Source organism: Mesoplodon densirostris, chromosome 8, assembly GCF_025265405.1.
Source record: "Mesoplodon densirostris isolate mMesDen1 chromosome 8, mMesDen1 primary haplotype, whole genome shotgun sequence".
NCBI classification, from domain to species: domain Eukaryota; kingdom Metazoa; phylum Chordata; class Mammalia; order Artiodactyla; family Ziphiidae; genus Mesoplodon; species Mesoplodon densirostris.
Genome location: NC_082668.1, coordinates 54,675,862 through 54,681,861, shown reverse-complemented (window position 1 = coordinate 54,681,861; position 6,000 = coordinate 54,675,862). Strand labels below are relative to the sequence as shown.

Here is a 6,000-nt window from a genome sequence, read left to right as displayed (position 1 = left end):
TACCATTACTTGAGCATCAATTAAGCCAGGTATTATGCCAGCTGTTTACATACTTTAAATCTGGATTACTTAATCTGAAATGAGAAGATAAAGCTGAATTTATTGCTTACTATAGTAAGGGAGAGCTACATTGGTCAGGCATAATCTCCTGGAACAGAGTTGAATAAACTTCTTTGTAAATGTCCAAGGAACCTGCAAATACAACCTCTGAGATATCTTATATACGAATAGAGATATGGTCTTATAAAAGGTGTGCTAGTAATTACCCAGCATAGAAGGGTATATGTTTACTAGACAGTGGGAGAGTTTTTACCACTTTTCAGGTGATCGTATTTCCAGGGAGTATCTACTAGACGTTAGACTAGGACATTTCACTGAAATAAAGTATCATATCATTTAGTTGCCAAATCATTCAGTACCTCATTAAATGCTTTTTGATAAAATTTACTTAAAATAATAGCCAAGTATCATGCAACAGCATCTCCTATCATACAACACATTAATATAAATTTACTGGGTGGAAAATGGGGAAAGGGAAAAAAAAGATGGGGTGGTTCTGTATTGATATCAAAGAGTTCATAAAAGGATAAACTCAGGTCCAAAATCTTCAGTCCACATCAAAGACTTCATGTCCTGATGACGGTGGAAACAGCCCAGCCCTAGTTGCTGGGCTCAGGGAATCAGGGTGATGTAGCTGTTCTAAGTGAAGAAGCTCCTCTGTCAAGGACACCACCTCTCTTTAGTTCGGAATGACACTTCTTGGGCACAAGTCTAAGATTCAGTTTATTCTCCCATCGATGTAGAGCAGACTGATCGGATATGCTGCTGTGTCTTTTATCTTGGTCCTATTGGAAAGAAAACACACCCCAAAACTGTTAGAAACTAACTGCAGAGCTGAGGACCTATTTTGTCTTTATGGATGTCATTTTCTTTTCAAGATAGGTGGTTCTAAACTAGACAGCTTGGGAGAGGTAGAAGTTTTAAGAAAGAAATTCAGTTCATTGGTTTTCCAAACAGCAGTTTAAAGAGATCTACAGATTAGTGGAGAGTAGCTGGATGAAGAGAGAACTTGTGTAATTAGAAATCTGAGAAGGAACAAATCCAGAATTGCTTAAGACACACAAATATTCCACCTCTTTCCGCCACCTGTCTTCCCCCTGCAACGGGTTTTTGGTCAGCTCAAGTTGTAGGCCATCGCGTTTGCACTTAAACCAGCGCCAAGCTTGTTCCAGGTTAGCTGTTATCTGCACATACAAATGTTCTCATTAAAATTTACAACGAAGGAACATTTAAATCATTTTGTGTATTAGTTCAAGAGACTCTTTTTTTTTTTTTTGCGGTACACGGGCCTCTCACTGTTGTGGCCTCTCCCGTTGCAGAGCACAGGCTCCGGACGCGCTGACTCAGCGGCCATGGCTCACGGGCCCAGCCGCTCCGCGGCGTGTGGGATCTTCCCGGACCGGGGCACGAACCCGTGTCCCCTGCATCAGCAGGCGGACTGTCAACCACTGTGCCACCAGGGAAGCCTGAGACTCTTTCTTTTTACACTGTATAATTTAAAAGCTTTATTTCCCCACACAATTAGCAAATGGGCTTCATATTAGTTAAACTGGAAGTTTTCTTCCTATAGTTGCCAGTTTAAGAGACTTTACCTAGATATTAAAAGACTCAAATTCTAACTGCATGGTCTTTGCAACCTGTTTGCATAATACACATCCTCCTATAGATGAGAGAATAATTTCTGAATATGGAGTTAAACAATGAATGCAAACCTGCTGATTTTCATGCATTTGTTAATATTTCCTGGATGTGAACTGAGGTGAGAGGGCTCGGGAGAAAGTTAAGATAGGAGTGAAAGTACAAGATGGCATTGAAAATTCAAGTTCAAACCACACTTTGAGTTCTGCTCTCTGAGACTAAACACTTCTCCAAAGTCCCTGAACTGTAAAGCCTAGATTTTCCTGCTGTGCTTTATAAAGGTAATAGAACGAATTAGTAAAAACACTGGACCAGCTTAGTGTAAATGGTATTTTTTATTTCCTTTATCAAAATATTTTATACTTTAGCTCCTAAGCACAAACTTCCAAATGATCTGTTAGACTTGAAAACAGTCCCTCTAATAGTCTGCCTTTGAAGATGATCTAGAATCAGTATTCATTTACTTGACAAATATTTATTGAGTGCCTATATGTGCCTAGCACTTTTCTACGTATTTGGGATATTTTGTTATTTTGAAGGTAGAGCCAACAGGTTTTTATTATATATAAAGGTTGCTTCAAAATAGCTGTAGAACATATCCTCTAAAATAAAAAGTAAAATGACTGGTTTTCCCCCTTTGATTATTCATGTTTCATGGACAGCATTTTCATGTTTTGACTCTGAGGTCTCAGAGACTAGTGTATTTCTCTCTTGCTTGGGAGAAGGCAAGTTCGATGAGACCAGGGGCTTCTTCTGGCTTATTCACCCTATAGCTCCATCACCTAGCACGGTACAAGCCATATAATAGGTCCTTTATAAATTTGTGCTACTATGTACTTGTCCCATATTAACCAGGTCACAGTGTGAGTACAAAATAGTGAGACAAGAAAATAGAGCTCTGCTTGTCATTTAACTTTTAGAAAGCTACAAAGCTAAAGTATTTTCCAGGTCTGTTTGTGTATCCTGACGACAGACACACTCCCATCCACCCCCAAACCAAACCCCACTTTTCTCTTTATCAGAAGTGGAGGGAAAGTTGCTTGAAATGACATTCATTGTACATCATGTCTCCTCTTGTATGGTGAATGAGAATGGAGCCAACGTTTATTGAAACTTACTCCAAGCCATCTATCAGAGTAAAATGGTAGGTAATAACATCCTGACTATTATAGAAGTGGTAACTGATGAGTCACAGAAAGTAAATGTAACTTCCTTAAGGGCCCAGTAAGTGTCACTGTTGGCAAACTCACAAGAGACGAGTCCATATTCCTTTTAATTAATTAATTAATTATTTAAAACATCTTTATTGGAGTATAATTGCTTTACAGTGGTGTTAGGTTCTGCTTTATAACAAAGTGAATCCGTTATACATATACATATGTCCCCATATCTCTTCCCTCTTGTGTCACCCTCCCTCCCACCCTCACTATCCCACCCCTCTAGGTGGTCACAAAGCACTGAGCTGATCTCCCTGTGCTATGCAGCCGCTTCCCACTAGCTATCTATTTTACGTTTGGTAGTGTGTATATGTCCAAGCCACTCTCTCACTTCATCCCAGCTTACCCTTCCCCCTCCCTGTATCCTCAAGTCCATTCTCTAGTAGGTCTGTGTCTTTATTCCCGTCTTGCCCTTAGGTTCTTCATGACCTTTTTTGTTCTTTTTTTTTTTTTTAGATTCCATATATATATATATATGTGTTAGCATATGGTATCCGATTTTCTCCTTCTGACTTACTTCAATCTTTATGACAGACTCTAGGTCCATCCATCTCAGTACAAATAACTCAATTTTGTTTACTTTTATGGCGAGTAATATTCCATTGTATATATGTGCCACATCTTCTTTATCCATTCATCTGTCGATGGACACTTAGGTTGTTTCCATGTCCTGGCTATTGTAAATAGAGCTGCAGTGAACATTGTGGTACATGACTCTTTTTGAATTATGGTTTTCTCAGGGTATATGCCCAATAGTGGGATTGCTGGGTCATATGCTAGTTCTATTTTTAGGTTTTTAAGGAATCCCCATACTGTTCTCTATAGTGGCTGTATCAATTTACATTCCCACCAACAGTGCAAGAGGGTTCCCTTTTCTCCACACCCTCTCCAGCATTTATTATTTGTAGATTTTTTTTTTTTTTTTTGCAGTACACGGGCCTGTCACTGTTGTGGCCTCTCCCGTTGTGGAGCACAGGCTCTGGACGTGCAGGCTCAGCAGCCATGGCTCACGGGCCCAACTGCTCCGTGGCATGTGGGATCTTCCCAGACCGGGGCATGAACCCATGTCCCATGTATCAGCAGGTGGACTCTCAACCACTGCACCACCAGGGAAGCCCAATTGTTTGTAGATTTTTTGATGATGGACATTCACACTGGTGTGAGGTGATACCTCACTGTAGTTTTGATTTGCATTTCTCTAATGATTAGTGATATTGAGCATCTTTTCATGTGTTTGTTCGCCATCTGTATCTTCTTAGGAGAAATGTCTCTTTAGGTCTTCTGCCCATTTTTGGATTGCATTTTCTGTTTTTTTTGATATTGAGCTGCATGAGCTGCTTGTATATTTTGGAGATTAATCCTTTGTCAGTTGCTTCATTTGCAAATATTTTCTCCCATTCTGAGGGTGGTCTTTTCATCTTGTTTGTGGTTTCCTTTGTTGTGCAAAAGATTTTAAGTTTCATTCGGTCCCATTTGTTTTTGTTTCTGTTTCCATTTCTCTAGGAGGTGGGTCAAAAAGGATCTTGCTGTGATTTATGTCATAGAGTGTCCTCTAAGAGTTTGATAGTGTCTGGCCTTACATTTAGGCCTTTAATCCATTTTGAGTTTATTTTTGTGTATGGTGTTAGGGAGTGTTCTAATTTCATTCTTTTACATGTAGCTCTCCAGTTTTCCCAGCACCACTTATTGAAGAGGCTGTCTTTTATCCATTGTATATTCTTGCCTCCTTTGTCAAAGATAAGGTGACCATATGTGAGTGGATTTATCTCAGGGCTTCCTATCCTGTTCCATTGATCTATATTTCTCTTTTTGTGCCAGTACCATACTGTCTTGATAACTTTAGCTTTGTAGTATAGTCTGAAGTCTGGGAGCCTGATTCCTCCAGCTCTGTCTTTCTTTCTCAAGATTGCTTTGGCTATTGGGGTCTTTTGTGTTTCCATACAAATTGTGAAGTTTGTAAGTTGCTTTGGGTAGTATAGTCATATTCACAAATGTTGATTCTTCCAATCCAAGAACATGGTATACCTCTCCATCTGTTTGTATCATCTTTAACTTCTTTCATCAGTGTCTTATAGTTTTCTGCATACAGGTCTTTTGTCTCCTTAGGTAGGTTTCTTCCTAGGTATTTTATTCTTTTTGTTGCAATGGTAAATGGGAGTGTTTCCTTAATTTCACTTTCAGATTTTTCATCATTATTGTATAGGAATGCTAGAGATTTCTTTGCATTCATTTTGTATCCTGCTACACTACCAAATTCATTGATTAGCTCTAGTAGTTTTCTGGTAGCATCTTTAGGATTCTCTATGTATAGTATCATGTCATCTGCAAAAAGTAATGTTTTACTTCTTTTTTTCTGATTTTCATTCCCTTTTTGTCTTTTTCTTCTCTGATAGCTGTGGCTAAAGCTTCCAAAACTATGCTGAATAACAGTGGTAAGAGTCAGCAACCTTGTCTTCTTCCTGATCTTAGAGGAAATGGTTTCAGTTTTTTCCCATTGAGGACGATATGCCTACTTTCTGGAGGGTTTTTATCATAAATGGGTTTTGAATTTTGTCAAAAGCTTTCTCTGTATCTATTGAGATGGTCATATGGTTTTTCTCCTTCAGTTTGTTAATATGTTGTATCACATTGATTGATTTGTGTATATTGAAGAATCCTTGCATTCCTTGGATAAACCCCACTTGATCATGGTGTATGATCCCTTTAATGTGCTGTAGGGATTCTGTTTGCTAGTATTTTGTTGAGGATTTTTTCATCTATGTTCATGAGCAATATTGGCCTGTAGTTTTCTTTCTTTGTGACATCTTTGTCTGGTTTTGATATCAGGGTGATGGTGGCCTCACAGAATGAGTTTGGGCGTGTTCCTCCCTCTGCTATATTTTGGAAGAGTTTGAGAAGGATAGGTGTTAGTTCTTCTCTAAATGTTTGATAGAATTCATCTGTGGATCCATCTGGTCCTGGGCTTTTGTTTATTGGAAGATTTTTAATCACAGTTTCAATTTCAGTGCTTGTGATTGGACTCTTCATATTTTCTCTTTCTTCCTGGTTCAGTCTTGGAAGGTTGTGCATTTCTAAGAATTTGTCC

At 38.8% G+C, this 6,000-nt stretch overlaps 1 pseudogene; it reads right to left on the bottom strand.

The window, feature by feature from the left end:
• Positions 1-541: 541 nt before the first annotated feature.
• LOC132495319 (coiled-coil domain-containing protein 150-like) overlaps positions 542-6,000 on the bottom strand; it is an 87,496-nt pseudogene continuing 82,037 nt past the window's right edge.